The sequence below is a fragment of the Panulirus ornatus genome, chromosome 1 (genome assembly GCF_036320965.1).
Source record: "Panulirus ornatus isolate Po-2019 chromosome 1, ASM3632096v1, whole genome shotgun sequence".
Classification (NCBI taxonomy): Eukaryota; Metazoa; Arthropoda; class Malacostraca; order Decapoda; family Palinuridae; genus Panulirus; species Panulirus ornatus.
The window spans coordinates 81,714,006-81,731,149 of NC_092224.1; positions in this window are offsets into that span (position 1 = coordinate 81,714,006).

A 17,144-nucleotide genomic window follows, 5' to 3' on the forward strand; every position below is an offset into this window, starting at 1 on the left:
AGAGTTACATAGATACACAGACCACACAGACCCAAGGTACAAGCGAGGTGGTCTGGCTTTAAGGTTACCTTAAAAAGAAAGAAAGAAAAAATAGATGCAGTCCCCTTTAAAAGTAGTAGAAGAAAAGGATCACAAAGCAAAGGCTCTCTCTCCCTCATCCTCCACTCCCTCCGGCAACACGCCGGACGGGAAACAGGTAGAAAAAAAAAATACCTTGCAGGATTAGTATGAGAGATTTTCACACTTAAACCAAGACTCGAACGAAAGTTTCCAAGTCTAAGGGGAGGTTTAATTCCCACTCACTCACGGTTGCTCCCACAGTCTCATCTTTTTTTGGTTTATCTAGCACTGACGGACCCCCAGTTTCTTCTGTCCAGATGCCAGCCAGCTCGAGTGAGCTGTATGTGTCGAGCGCCAATATATTTGACGAAATCGATCTTCGTCCCTTCATCTTGAGGAATGATTTCCTGTCGTAATTCTAAGAACTTAAGAGACCCGGCTGATTTACGATGGAAGTCCGGCACACCATCTCTCAGCAGATGATGTTTACATCCGCCAAAAGGTTATCTACATAGGAAAAAAAGAAGACACTCTTACCCTTCAGAGCCATACTGAGAATGTAATACCTTGAAAAAAGAAAAGTACAATCTACAAAATTTGTTTAGCATCAGAGCAACAATACAGCAAACATTCAGGCAACAAGAACAATACCTTAAATAACTGAAAAAATAACTAGACTGACTTTCAATGCAAGGAACGCATGAAATGTACCTCAACAGCAATTAAAAGTCATTTTCCAAAGACTACACACAGTTTACAGACATTAATGTTACACAAAGTTTACAGACATTAATGTATAGATTCATCAGACAAAATTAAAACACACATTAATACACTGTAGTCATAGTTTTGTGAAAGTGTTTCACATCACTCTCCTCACAGTCCTGAAATAGTTTCTGACAACCACAATTACTGCAACTGTGCAAGTTAGTACATTTCAGATGAGACAAGTTACAGAAACATTGGAACACACTCTGGCCAGGCTTGCAGCTACAATATATGACCAACAGAACATCGTGTGGTACAGAGACTGATGTCATCCACTGTTTAGTAAGTTCACTGTCCTTCAGTTGCCAGCTTCTGCCTGCTAGTGATGGTGCAGAAATGAACTGGTGGATTTGCAGCCTCGATGTTGGGTTATGGACTTCGCTGTCTATTGTTGGTGACACACTTTGTTCAGTATTCGTTGGGATCCAGTAGTGGCAGGTCCTCCCATTTCTTAGTTGTTGATTTTTAAGCTGATCTCCGGATAAGAATCCTTAACGAAGTCAAAGTTCGGTGTAGCTTAACTACACAGGTACAGCTATAATGTTGTCAAGACCCAAGTCAGCTAACTCGCCGGATTTCGTCAAGTTATAATGTTGTCAAGACCCATGCCAGCTAACTCACCGGGTTTCCTCAACACACAGCACCATCCGAGGAAGCCAAGATGACCAAACCATTTTTGCTGGGCTCCTCAACTACACAGACTTCAGTGTTCTCGTCAACGAACCACCCTACCTACACAGCCCAGTGGAAATTACATTCTTCCGAGCGAGTATGCCAAGAATTCTTTCCGGACTCACTTGTCTATTTTGACCGACGGTGATAGGTCAAACAAACTTGTATCAATCCTGAGCATCATTTTACTTTCCTGATCCATTTCGTCTCTGACTTCCATTTCGTCAAGAAAACGTTTTTAAGTCAAAATCTTAGGTGAATAACAAGTAGTTCTCTTTCTCAATCAATATTTCCTGTATATGTGCATTTCAGAGTAGTTTTACCAGTTTTTCGTTACCATTTAGTAGATAATTCTCAGCGCCATTTTCATCAACAGTGACTAAACTAAGGGACATTATGTGATCATGCGAGTCGGATGGATTATTCATCTTGACAACCGTTCAGTTGTGTGGCGTTCCCATCCCTCTCCATTTTGATTCAACCTACGTCCTTTGATATTTGATGTTGGTCTTAAGGTCAGCCAACTGTTCACACCTCTTTTTGCTTGTGTTACCATCCATCTCTGTGCAGCTCCTCTTTCCCGAGTGATGGATGCCCTTCAAACCAGCTTTAATTCTAGGGTCAAAAATGACTGAATGATCACAAGTGACTGAAGACCTTGCATCTCCTTCCTAGAGCTGGTCTGGCTCAAGGATGAGTGACTGGAAGATCAGTCATTTCCAACCATTATTTAGGAAGGTACGTTGCATATGACCGTATGAAAAGTACCGTGGCTCGTCTGTTCGACTGGCAGCGAGGTACATCATCCACACTAGCTCTAGAAAAAGGCATGGACGAACCTGTTGCATCAGAAGTAAATCCTCGATTTCTTTTACCCTCTCTTTTACACGATGCGCCAAACTGTGAATAATTTACCAGAGATCCGTTGGAGTACTTCGCTAAAAGCTCACTGGCCCTCTCTTCACATCTGGTCCTCCTCTGGTAGAGAACCCGGGAATGCTTCGTTATCGTACACCTTGCCAGAGCCTCGTACATCGACCTGTGCTCCCGAATGCTCGAACTATAACGTGACCAGTTACTCTAACTTTATCAGTTCCATGAGCGACAACAGTTTCAACTAAAATATCCCTATAATATATATATATATATATATATATATATATATATATATATATATATATATATATATATATATATATAATTTTCCAGTTATATTAAGGAACGACATTGTCGTATAAACTTAGCCCAAACGAACATTAGTTCCGTCAGTAAGGAACGAGCCATTCCCTCTGATGTATTGACTAAGCACAAATGGACCAGTGATATATACAAGGAAGGTATTATGAAGCTTCTTTTCTGCCAAGTCAACACTTCACCTGAAGACACTTTTGACAGCTGCCGTCTTTGTCGATGAGGCTTATGGATCTGGTGAGCAGTGAGTGGTAGACTGTAAAGGAAAACGCAGCTTTTCTGAGGTGACACATGGAAGCTTCACCAACCAGGAATACCGGACTTGTTGCCGATCAGTAGCTCTATAAGTGCACAAATTTTGTACAGCATTTCAGTCTTTGGAGACTTCTCACTTAGGTCAGTATCTAAGAAGAAAGCTGAAAGATTTTGCCCTTCTTGCCGCTGATGTTGGTGGTAGTGTTCAAACATTCATGACGGTGGCACAAGTGCCCTTTCTCTCCTGAGTAAAGTGGGACGAAAGAGATTTTCTTGTTCTTCCATGGCTGGTCGTCTTCTTGACCATAATCCCGTAGACGTGATGGGTTCTCTTTGCTCCAGTCATTGTATCCAGGACAGTCGTGGTTCTACGGCCAAATCCCCCACGGTTTGAAGCTCAGCAAGACTGGTTTTCGAAAGTCAGTACCGTAACAAATGAATCAGCTTCACCAATATCACACAGTACCTGAGACGGGCTATTCAGTCAGCGTACACTCTTAGACCAAGAACCGATGATTTGGGTGTTTGTACACGTCCAGTAGAGGCCTGGCAAACTAAAAGCAACCTCAGATCGACCTGTTGAGGATCCTTCTGCCCAGTGCTGGTAGTCTCTTTTCAGCTGCACCTGTTATCCATGCCAACATACTGTACACAACCAACGGGGCAACTCTACGATCACCTCCCACACTGAAGTATTCTGAGGTGAGAGGCCAGTAACACTGGATACTAAAGGTGGTCTCAGTGTGACCTTTTGACAATCGTACTAGCAGTAGAAAGAATCATTAGCACGTCCATGCCACTCTGATTGGTTACAGGTGGGCCACTGCTTAATCACAACGTGTTCTAATCTATCCTGGCGCAAAGACGAGTGACCAGACTTACGATGGAGTTTACAATTTAACTGCTCATAACCTGTTTGTCGCATCTGTTTCTCACTGTTACTAGTGCCTCATGCCTGTTTTTTTGTTACCTGAGACGGCACGGGCAACTGAGGCCCTAATTAAGGCCATCTCATTAACGCTATATATATATATATATATACATATATATATATATATATACATATATATATATATATATATATATATATATATATATATATATATATATATATATATATATATATATATATATATATATATATATATATTCATTCATTTATTTATCTATTTACTTATCTATTCATCTATTTATACGTATTCGCAGTTTCCGACACTAGCGAGGTAGCGTTAAAAAGAGAGGACTGAGCCTTAGAGGGAATATCCTCACTTGGCCCCCTTCTCTGTTCCCTCTTTTTGGAAAATAAAAAACGGAAGGGGAGGATTTCCTGCCCCCCGCTAGCCTGAGGCAGGTACCCGTTTCATCGACCAACCCCTACGGATGGATGAACACCTGGGTTGACTGTGGACCGAGTGCCGCAACCAGGATTCGAACCTATGCCCTCGACTCTTGCCGGCACGTAAATACGTCACGGTCAGGAACGCTAACCGCTACACCACGGGTGTCCATAATGTAGTCGTAATATATTCTATTCTCGCGAGAGATCCATAAAAAAAATGAACACTGGTGAATTTGGCTCATGACTCACACAGGATTGAAACACGTTCACGTTCACAATTTATGAACACACAGGATTGAAACACGTTCACAATTTATGACTCACACAGGACTGAAACACGTTCACAATTTATTCCCGTATCATCCCAAGATAACCATTTATGTCAGGGAGGTGTCAGTCATCTTTTCACCCTAAACAAAGATATTGTCAAACTCACCCTAGGTAATAATTTTTGTTTGTGTAATTATCTTCCCGTGCGCTAAATAACCTTATCTAAATTACATAGGGTTCAGTGAGCTAATATCAGGCTTTGAGCGAGTCATTTTTTTTTCCCCCCTGAACCTTTCGCTGGTTGGTCTATAATGAGATTCATAAAGCTAATATTTTTCATTTTCATCGATGATGAATGCAGTAGATCCATAGACTGCCACACGAGCAGATACAGGCCTGCCTTGTTCGAGAGGAATCTCGCTACAGAATGTTTTGAATCGTCTTTGATTTGTTATCCTTTTTCTTCTACTCCTTTTAAGGGGACTGGATTTCACTGATCACTATCATATTATGAGTAGTCTTCAGGCCAGACCACCTCGCTCGGACCCTCGGTAGGTGGGGGGGTGGTGTCTGTGTGGTCTGTGTATTTACATTACTCGACGTAACTCACTCATGTATTCGGTCCACATTCTGCGAGGGTGGTGGGGAGCTGGTGGTGTCGGTGGGGAGCTGGTGGTGTCGGTGGGGAGCTGGTGGTGTCGGTGGGGAGCTGGTGGTGTCGGTGGGGAGCTGGTGGTGTCGGTGGGGAGCTGGTGGTGTCGGTGGGGAGCTGGTGGTGTCGGTGGGGAGCTGGTGGTGTCGGTGGGGAGCTGGTGGTGTCGGTGGGGAGCTGGTGGTGTCGGTGGGGAGCTGGTGGTGTCGGTGGGGAGCTGGTGGTGTCGGTGGGGAGCTGGTGGTGTCGGTGGGGAGCTGGTGGTGATGGTGGTGGTGGTGGTGAGGAAGAAGGAGGGGAGGTGTTTGTTTCCACCAGTCTCCCCCCTCGTAAAGGGGATGTCGTTAAACCCAGGCGGAACGTTCCTCCACACGCCACCCCCCCTATCGCCGGGGCGCCGCCGTTGTGGCCTGCATGACCCACCCATCCCTCCACACCTCCACACCTCCCCGGCAACAATATATTCTGCCGGGCTGGGGGAAAGTTTGCGTGGAGGGGGGGCCGCGTTATCGCCGTTATGGTTGGCGGGAACCGCGGACTGGCCCCCACATGGCGCGAGCGCTGGAGCCGTTCCAGGCCCCGTGGTCCAGGCCAAGAGAATCATGGGAGGATTTATGGAGTGTTGGAGATATCGCTCACCCAGGAGGGTCAACTGTACACACTTAAAGTCATGCACACAAAGAGAGAGAGAGAGAGAGAGAGAGAGAGAGAGAGAGAGAGAGAGAGAGAGAGAGAGAGAGAGAGAGAGAGAGAGAGAGAGAGAGAGAGAGAGAGAATAAAGTGCTTTACTGTTAGGACTGAGTTGTTATACTCGATGAGGGAGGTCATCATACTCACTTATTTTGAAGTGAACGTTAATTCAGGCGTTTAAATTGTTGAAAAAATATATATGAACGACCTGGAGAAGACATTGAACGCATTACAAAAAGGAAAATATATATATTGAACGCACATGCATGAGCACTTTCCCAGAGGTGATAGCCATGTGGGATGTATGGCAGATGACACGACTCATGAGGTAAATATATGGCAGAGGAATGTACGTGGGAGACGAGACAAGGATCGAGGCAGGTGAACAGACCAGTAAATTGTCTTTCTATCTTAGCTGGGACAATACGAACAACTGAATGCCCTAAGGAAGGCCATCTCATTAACGCTATATATATACATATATATATATATATATATATATATATATATATATATATATATATATATATATATATATATATATATATATATATATATATATATATATATATATATAATAGAGTGAATTGGAGCGATGTGGTATACCGGGGTTGACGTGCTGTCAGTGGATTGAATCAAGGCATGTGAAGCGTCTGGGGTAAACCATGGAAAGCTGTGTAGGTATGTATATTTGCGTGTGTGGACGTATGTATATACATGTGTATGGGGGGGGGGTTGGGCCATTTCTTTCGTCTGTTTCCTTGCGCTACCTCGCAAACGCGGGAGACAGCGACAAAGTATAAAAAGAAAAAAAATATATATATATATATGTATATAACAGATACTATCGGCTAACCTTGGGGAAGGATGAACGGCTGGGTTTTTTTATGACGAACGCTGGCCGTGACCATAGTTCACACCTATGCAGACTCAACCCCGTCTCAATATGCCGACACAAACAGTTCCCCAGGTACATACACCTGTCTCACACACAAACACACACACACACACACACACACACACACGTGACCACCCCACTTCCATGAGGTTTAAACACATCTATTCACCACCTGTCTAACCCACGTTACTTTTCCACATCAATCACCAACTGTATCTGGCCATACCATGTGACTCACACATGTAACTCTGTGACTTAACTAATCAGGACCTTCATACCTGATATCAGCGTCTGACTCACATATTTGCCTCCACCGCCTGACTCCCCTTACTCACACACACATGACACGAGCAATACATATATGAGTCTTCTACCTTACTTACTCACTTACTGTACCACCAGACTCACCATCTTCTACCTTACTCACTGCCACGCCCTACCATCAGACTCACCATCTACCTTACTCACTGCCACGCCCTACCATCTGACTCACCATCTTCTATCTTACTCACTGCCACGCCCTACCACCACACTCACCACATCCCTAGCATTCATTTTTTTCTTTCCATTTCTTCCCCCCGGAAACTGAGCAATTGTGACGTTAAATCTTGTTGTTCCATTATAGCTTCTTGTAACTTGGAAATATAATGTGTTTATGACCTCATATCAACCCCTTTGTATTCAGTACGAGCGTCCGGTTTTAACCGTTTCTCAAAACTACTTTAAGATTCCAAAGAGGAAAGTCCGGCTTACTCTATTTGGGCTAAATAGACTAAGCTTCAAGGAAGGTCAAGAGTCATTTGAATACGAGATCCTAAGACGCGTTTGGGACACTTCGGTCTATGACACAGTCTATGACACAAAACTAGGACAGAGAGGTTCTTTATCTCCTTATCATTAACTGCCTTATCATTCATACGGTAGCGAGAGGTTGTCTTACGAGACTGTATTTGTTTATATTCATATTCGTCTGCTGTTTCCCGCGTAGCGAGGTAGCGTTTAGAACATGCAAAAGTGGAGTGAGTTCACTTGGTCTCTACTTCTCACTCGGGCTGATCCTAAACCCAAAAACCTAGATGGACACCATCAGTCATACCGAAGGATAACCTCCATGATGGAAAGTCCCGCCGAAACAGAATTCCACGCGAAAGAAAACGAGAGAAAACAAGAAAATCCCCACAGAACTGAACCTTCCCTAGAAAATTCAGCTTCAGGGGAAAAAGAAAACGGAGTTCATCCCCCCACGTCTGCAGGTGGAGATGAGAAATCATCTGGGAATAAAATAGAAAATATCACAGGGGTCGAGGATGATGCTTTAATTAAGACCAAAATCCATTACGTGCAAAACCCATGGGCCAGACACTTGATCCTGGATAATGCTTAGCCTGGAAACTACATTTTTTTTTTTCTTTTTTGACCTTTTCTCGCGTTCCACAAGGTGAGATGCCTCATGGAAGCCTCGAATCACGTTCCACAAGGTGAGATGCTTCATGGAAGCCTCGAATCACGTTCCACAAGGTGAGATGCTTCATGGAAGCCTCGAATCACGTTCCACAAGGTGAGATGCTTAATGGAAGCCTCGGGCCAATATTTAACGAAGACTTTAAGATTCTCCTGCTTGAAGCCTCGAACCACTTTGTCATTCTCCTTAAAATGATAAGTCTTAAACCCTCTGCTCCGTGACCTTTTACACCACTGACGCGCGATGTCTAGACGGACAGTCCCTTGAGGTCTTAAACACTCTACCGTGAAGTCTTAAACCGTCGTCCCTCAAAGTCTTAAACCACTGTCTCGATAAGTCTCAAGCCAATGTCTCCTCCTGAAGCGTTGAACCACAAATCTAGTGAAGTCTTAAACCGTTTATCTGTAAAATCTCGAATTACTGGCTAAATAAAGATTCTAACACCTGTTCTATGAACTGGTTAAAGTGTCCCATTATTCATTTAATATCTGTCCTGAAAAGAACTGAATCACTAATCCATGATTACTCAAACTATTACATGAAAAGTTACTGCATAGCTGCACCATGAAGCCTTGAATCATTCTCTTATGAATCCCCAAACAACTTTCCTATGAAGCCTCGAACTACTGTCCTGTAGTCCCAAAAGAGCAGTGTATATGAGTCACTAATATCTTTCCCGTGATATTCATAGGTGCTGTTCGTCGAAGCCTTGAATCTCTGTAAAGTGAAACCTCGAATCACTGTACCGTGAGCCTCACATCATCGTGATATGCGAAGTCAAACGACTGTAATGTGAAACCGTTTCGCTTAAAATGATTTCTCTTCAAATCCCGTAACCATTATACTCTGAAGCCTCGAATCACTTCCCAATAAGACCTTAGATTATTCCACTGTTAATACTTTAATAAGTCTTCCATAAAGTCTCGAACCATCGCCTCCCTGAAGCCTCAGAATTCCTTCCCATAAAATTAGAATATAAAGGAATACAAAAAATCCAAACAGCAACTGAGCACTGGGTTCTTTTGAGGCTGTTTGTGACAGTGGAAGACGTCAGAAAATAAATGATTAGTGTGCTAAAACTAGAAAGACATACAAATGTCTGAAATGGAATAGTCTGAAAACATTTCGTGCAACTGAGGAGTCACAAAACACGTCAGATGTGGACCTGAAGCAACAAAATATTTACCAAACGAGTTTATATCCATTACTACGAGTGAAATCAGACGAATCAAACCTAAAGTAGCTGCTCAGGTCGAGAGTATCTAAGCCTCTGATGATCTCAATATCTGTATTATATCACCTCTTCAACTTCTCCTTTCTCAGCTAAACAGACTGAAGTCGTATCATCGGCTTTCATACGATTTGTTTCTCAGTCCGGGAATCCTCTTGCTCTACTTTCTCCACTCCGTCTACGTCTTTTTTTTTTTCAAGTAGGACGACCGAAACTGAGCGCAATATCCAGGATGGGGGAGACGCACAAATTAACTGTAATGGGTGAGAATGATTTCCCCATGACTAAAATTCCAAAGCCCTACCTACGAATCCAAGAATGTTGTTCTTCCTTTCTACTGCTTTTATGCAATGCTTACCTGGCTTTAAGTCACCAAAGATAATTGCACCCAGGGTCTTTTCCCGGCCATCCCATGCGTCCTTAAACTACTGCCATATGACGCGTGAACCATTTAGTGTCTCGCGGAGCTTTGAACCACCAACCAACCAGCGAATCCCCAAACAAATGCCCTTTCAAGTCTGGGGCCGTGAATCCTCAAGTCGCTGTTCCATGAAGCATGTGGATTTCACGCAGAGAAGCCTTCAACTTTCCTTCCATGGAGCCTTAACTCACGGCTCTGTAAAGCCTCAAGGCAGCTCAGTGTAGATTCGAATCAACGACCCGTAAAATTAGAACCCCTAGTTCTCTCGATCCCGAACAACACCGCCATTAATTTCATAATCATTTTTCCGTGAAACCTTGAGGTCCTAATGCAGCACTGAACCAATATGCTCTGAGGATCTAAACACCTGCTTTCCAAAGGCAGGTGTAGAGAGAGTACTGAAAAAAAAAATACGTAAAGAGAATTGCATCTATTTCATAATTTGTCGACCCGAGTGTGTTTGAACTTCTTCAGCTAGTCACCTGAATCGTAACCAGTGTGTGCTCTGTCTTCACCTGCCTTTCAAACTAAGAAAGAATCGTAGAGAGGTGGGGATGAGTACATCACATGCTTACAGTAGAGATATACTGGAGAATTAAAGGAACATCTGTTCGTGGCCAACATGAGATTGCTCTGATGTTTCACAGGATGGTGGTTTGAAGCTTCCCGAGGCATAGGCTCAGGATTCATGAGACATTAGGTCGTGATTTCACGAAAGATTTGCTCGAGGCTCACTGGACAGTGGCTGGAGGCTTCAAAGGACAATCGTCTAAGACAGTTGCTGAAGACTTATATAGGACATTGGCTATGAAATTCAACGAAAAGCCTTTTCGAAGCTTCAAAAGTCAGACTTATTGGGGCAATAATCATAGGCCTCACAAGACGGCAGTTCATGGCTTCACAGAACGGCTTTACGAAGGTGCAAAAAACAGAACCTTCACTGAGCAATGAGACTCCCCAAATTACAAATCACTTGAAAGCAGAACCAAATCGGATAACTCAAGTTGAATGGCAAGATCGTCGCTCACAAAAAAGGGAAAACATATTAAATTACGATCACAAGAAAATGAAACCCAAAACACAGGATCTTAAGATAACTGACCTCTGTCGTTACGACTAACAAGTCATTTGATGTAGATCATTATACAAAACAAAACCCACAAAAGTGTAAAGCTGACTTTAGATAAGAGCCCCAAGGGATGAACCCTTACTACAACAAATCTCCAATAGGATCAACACCTTAAAGTCACTGTATATCCTAAATACTCGACCTCCTCCATGAGCAAATGTTTTTGTAAGACAAGAGCATTAGATTCAACACACACACACACACACACACACACACACATATATATATATATATATATATATATATATATATATATATATATATATATATATATATATATATATATTTCATTCATTTCATTCAAACTATTCGCCATTTCTCGCGTTAGCGAGGTAGCGTTAAGAACAGAGGACTGGGCCTCTGAGGGAATATCCTCACCTGGCCCCCTTCTGTGTTCCTTCTTTTGGAAAATAAAAAAAAAAAAGAGGGGAGGATTTCCAGCTCCCCGCTCCCTCCCCTTTTAGTCGCCTTCTATGACACGCAGGGAATACGTGGGAGGTATTCTTTCTCCCCTATCCCCAGGGATAAAATATATATATATATATATATATATATATATATATATATATATATATATATATATATATATATATATATATATATATATATATCGTCAAGCTCCGTCCCACCGTGCCAAGGTTCCACACCCTTGGCTGCGCCAAAATGACTACAATTAGGTGGCGGGCGACCCTTTCCTTGCACTCGTGTGAGTCATGCCACACTCAATTGGCGATTAACACAGCCCCGGCCTCGCGGGTGCAGCTCACCAGGTTCGAACACACACACACACGCGAAAACCATGGCCATGTTGGGAGAGAGAGAGAGAGAGAGAGAGAGAGAGAGAGAGAGAGAGAGAGAGAGAGAGAGAGAGAGAGAGAGAGAGAGAGAGAGAGAGAGAGTTATCGAGTTGCATACACAAGTAAAATTACTTCCAGACGCGGGAACTCCGCTTCGCCATGTTATATCAAGCCCTCGGGCCCGAAATTGAAATTTGTGAGGGAGGAGGAAGGAAAAAAAAGAAGAACGGCAATCTAAGTTTATGTGTTTTGCCGTCCTTGATGATGGCAGCAGACGAAAAAAAAATATACATTACTTTCGAACAGCAGGTGCCAACAGGGGGGGGTGTGTGAGGTGTGGGAAATGGTATGGCGTTGGGTGAAAAAGTAAAAAAAAAAATTCATATGATGTGAAAAAAAACGGTTATTTGAAAATTTCAAGAGAACTCGATATATAGAATTGCAAATATATGAAAAGACACATGAGGTGGAAGGATGAAGTGTGAAAGATTTTGAGTTTTGGGGGTTATCAGCATGCAGGAAAGCGAAAGTCATTCACGGGATAGAGTGAACTGGAGCGTCGTGGTATACAGGGAGCGACGTGCAGTCAATACAATGAGCCAGGGCATATGAAGCAGCCGGGGGAGCCACAGAAAGGTTTGTAAGGGCTGTTTGTGGATAGGAAGCTATGAGTTCAGTGCAATACACATAACAGCTAGAGAATGGATGTGAGCGAATGAGGGTTTCTCTTCGCATGTTCCAGGCGTTACCTCGCTCACGCGGGAAACGGCGAACAATCATGAAAATGGAGAAAAAAAAAGAAATCATTAAACATCATCACATTCAACGCACGAGGATTGATAACTGATTGACATCAGTTAAAGAGTTCGTCTGGTCTCTTGATAAGAAGATGATAACAGACAGGGAAACAAGAGGAAAGGGTAGTAATACATCAGTAAAAAGGTACATAATCCAGTGCATCAATCAAGAGCACCGACTGTGATCTAACGTAAAGTGATTTTCAACAGGCGTACAGCGGAAATGCTTTCAAGCATCGTGTCGCGAAGTTGAGCTAAATCTGCAAGTGTGACGCGGAATGGAAATGGTTCTGAAACACTGAAGTTTCTCTCTCGATCAATGCTTCGTTACCAGTGTGTCGCGTCACGCTGGTGTGTCGCGTCACGCTGGTGTGACGCAACGATGTCCCTTAAGTGACGTGACACAGTTTTTAACTGAGATGTAAAACAGATATCTCATTGTCTTAACAAACATCTACAGTATTCATTTTAAGAATATATATATACATATATATATATATATATATATATATATATATATATATATATATATATATATATATATATATATATATATATTAGTGTAAGCTGGGGCAGGTTATCTGTAATGCGCAGGGAACATCGTATCTAGTCATCAATCATATTATTTTATGGTCCCAAATTTCCTCAATATTTTTCTACCATTAGGTGGGTGCTCAAACACCAGTTATGCAAAACTATCCATTTCATTTCAATCAAGCTTTCGCCTTAACAGAGGCATCATCAGGAATCTACAAAAAAGACAAAATACAAGTGCGTCACAAAACTAGGACATGAAATGTAAGCTGCAAACAACACATGAATATATATATATATATATACACGAATAAAGTGTATATGAACGCGCACCTTCATAGAACATACAAAGCTCCATCAGCCAGGATCGAACCTGGGACCCCTTGTGCAAGAGGCAGGCATGCTAACCGCTAGGCTAAGGGACTGTATAATAGGAAACAACTATTCGAAATACTAAGTACTCGAATACCCTTCGTCTCACTATGGTGAGCAACGGGGTCTATCGGTTGTTTCCGAACAGAACACATAGCCAGCTGATAGCGTTTTACCGAACCTGACTGTACAACGCGGAGTTATATGAATACGAATAAAGTGTATATGAACGCGCACCTTCATAGAACATACAAAGCTCCATCAGCCAGGATCGAACCTGGGACCCCTTGTGCAAGAGGCAGGCATGCTAACCGCTAGGCTAAGGGACTGTATAATAGGAAACAACTATTCGAAATACTAAGTACTCGAATACCCTTCGTCTCACTATGGTGAGCAACGGGGTCTATCGGTTGTTTCCGAACAGAACACATAGCCAGCTGATAGCGTTTTACCGAACCTGACTGTACAACGCGGAGTTATATGAATACGAATAAAGTGTATATGAACGCGCACCTTCATAGAACATACAAAGCTCCATCAGCCAGGATCGAACCTGGGACCCCTTGTGCAAGAGGCAGGCATGCTAACCGCTAGGCTATGTGTTCTGTTCTCCCACTTTTCCCTGCAAAAATCGTATGTATATACATGTGTATGGGGGTGGGTTGGGCCATTTCTTTCGTCTGTTTCCTTGCGCTACCTCGCAAACGCGGGAGACAGCGGCAAAAAAAAAAAAAAAAAAAAAAAAATATATATATATATATATATATATTCTATTTGTTCAAATAAAAGTTAATTTGTGAAGGAACGCTCCGAAACGGCATTCCAATATTTTTCATAGAAAAAAAAGTGCGAGTGTTTTCTAAAAGTTATTGTTGATGAATATCTATTTCATAAATATGCTACTTTGGATTTCCAATGTTAAAAGAAAAAGTTTTAAAAGAAAAATAGAATTATTAAGATAACAGAATATGACTTTTTTCAGTAAATATACGTACCAAACTTATCATTATTGTTATGATCGCTCTGTTTCCATACATGCACAGATTAATCACCCTCTGTGTGTGTGTGTGTGTGTGTGTGTGTGTGTGTGTGTGTGTGTGTGTGTGTGTATACATATATATATATATATATATATATATATATATATATATATATATATATATATATATATATATATATATATATATATATATATCAACTGACTGTTATATTTCTCTCTTGTGTCTCCCCTGATGATGTGATTATTACACGAAAGTGCACTTGGGAACTTTTCGTGTTTCATTTTCCCCGTGGACTCATAGGAATATTTATATATATATATATATATATATATATATATATATATATATATATATATATATATATATATATATATATATATATATATATATATATACGCAGAAGCTGGTGACTGAGTTTGGTAAAGTGTGTGGAAGAAGAAAGTTAAGAGTAAATGTGAATAAGAGCAAGGTTATTAGGTACAGTAGGGTTGAGGGTCAAGTCAATTGGGAGGTGAGTTTGAATGGAGAAAAACTGGAGGAAGTGAAGTGTTTTAGATATCTGGGAGTGGATCTGTCAGCGGATGGAACCATGGAAGCGGAAGTGGATCATAGGGTGGGGGAGGGGGCGAAAATTTTGGGAGCCTTGAAAAATGTGTGGAAGTCGAGAACATTATCTCGGAAAGCAAAAATGGGTATGTTTGAAGGAATAGTGGTTCCAACAATGTTGTATGGTTGCGAGGCGTGGGCTATGGATAGAGTTGTGCGCAGGAGGATGGATGTGCTGGAAATGAGATGTTTGAGGACAATGTGTGGTGTGACGTGGTTTGATCGAGTAAGTAACGTAAGGGTAAGAGAGATGTGTGGAAATAAAAAGAGCGTGGTTGAGAGAGCAGAAGAGGGTGTTTTGAAATGGTTTGGGCACATGGAGAGAATGAGTGAGGAAAGATTGACCAAGAGGATATATGTGTCGGAGGTGGAGGGAACGAGGAGAAGAGGGAGACCAAATTGGAGGTGGAAAGATGGAGTGAAAAAGATTTTGTGTGATCGGGGCCTGAACATGCAGGAAGGTGAAAGGAGGGCAAGGAATAGAGTGAATTGGAGCGATGTGGTATACAGGGGTTGACGTGCTGTCAGTGGATTGAATCAAGACATGTGAAGCGTCTGGGGTAAACCATGGAAAGCTGTGTAGGTATGTATATTTGCGTGTGTGGACGTGTGTATGTACATGTGTATGGGGGGGGGGGGCATTTCTTTCGTCTATTTCCTTGCGCTACCTCGCAAACGCGGGAGACAGCGACAAAGTATAAAAAAAAAAAAAAAAAAAAAAAAAAAAAAATATATATACGCGTTCCCGGGCTCCACCTCCATGTGAGTTACAATGAGAGTGAACCGTCACCTTCGACTAAGTGCTACATTGTAGAGTACAATGTCTTCGAAGATCCTCTCATCTCCAAAAGGAGTCCACCTTCCCCTGCTCTTGACTCTAGTGCAGTTTTAAACCTGCAACCCATCCTTGGAGAAGCGGTCCCCTTGGAATGAAAATAATAACTGATAGTGATGATGATGATGGTGACAATAATGATAATGATGATGATAACAGCAATAGATAAATAGGACAAATAGTTATGCCATCATTCTTTGTACACACGATTTTGCCCACATTTGTTTTACCATTTGGGAAGCTTTTACGATCTCCAAGTAAGACAGGAGAGCCAGAAAGGCCATAGATATGAAGAGATATTAATATTAATATCTGGCAGTTGTCTATTTACGGGATCTTTTCGACCAATAAGGACTTGAATCCATACCCTGTAAAACATGTGTACAGGTAACGATGCTTTCTGGGAATCGTGAAAAATTAACTGTTGTGGTCATGTTGTCGTTTCAAATCATAAAGGAATTAGGCTCGTTTTCTAATTTTTTAACTGAGTGAGAGAAAATTGTTCGTCTCAACAAAAAAAAAAAAAAACAGTTTAATTAGGTGCGTTGCCTGGAAACATTAACTTATAAACATTGAGGCTTTTTCAAACACTCTATCCTCGGCATTACATCCAGGAATATTATATGGACTCCCTGGAGCACACAAAACCAACATGTATTAGAACTGCTCTCTTTAGTTCTGTATATATTTCTCGATCCCATTTCAAAAAGGTGTTAGATACCAACTTCAAAAACCCGAAGATATTCTAATCACATCCTCGTTGAAGAGCAGAGTACGGACCGAAGTAGCGCAGGAAAGTTTTACAAGAACATTATAATTTCAGGAGCAACATGATGTCACCTGCATTCTCTCCTTCCACACGCAGTGTCAATCTCTCCCAAGGGCAATGTTCCCCCGACCCCATTGTGACACAGACTGCCGCTGAGAGGAGCACCAGTGTCTCAAACCTGAACACATGCTGTATACACGATTACCTGGCGTAACCTGATGTTACCAACCTTTCTCTGACAGAGTGCTACGGGAATGGAAGAAGGCAGCAAGGATGAATATGTACATGTATGAATATGTAAAAGTATGAATATGCACATGTGTATATATCATATGTCTGTGTATGTATACGTTGAAATGTATATGTATGTATATGTGCTTGTATGGACGTGTACG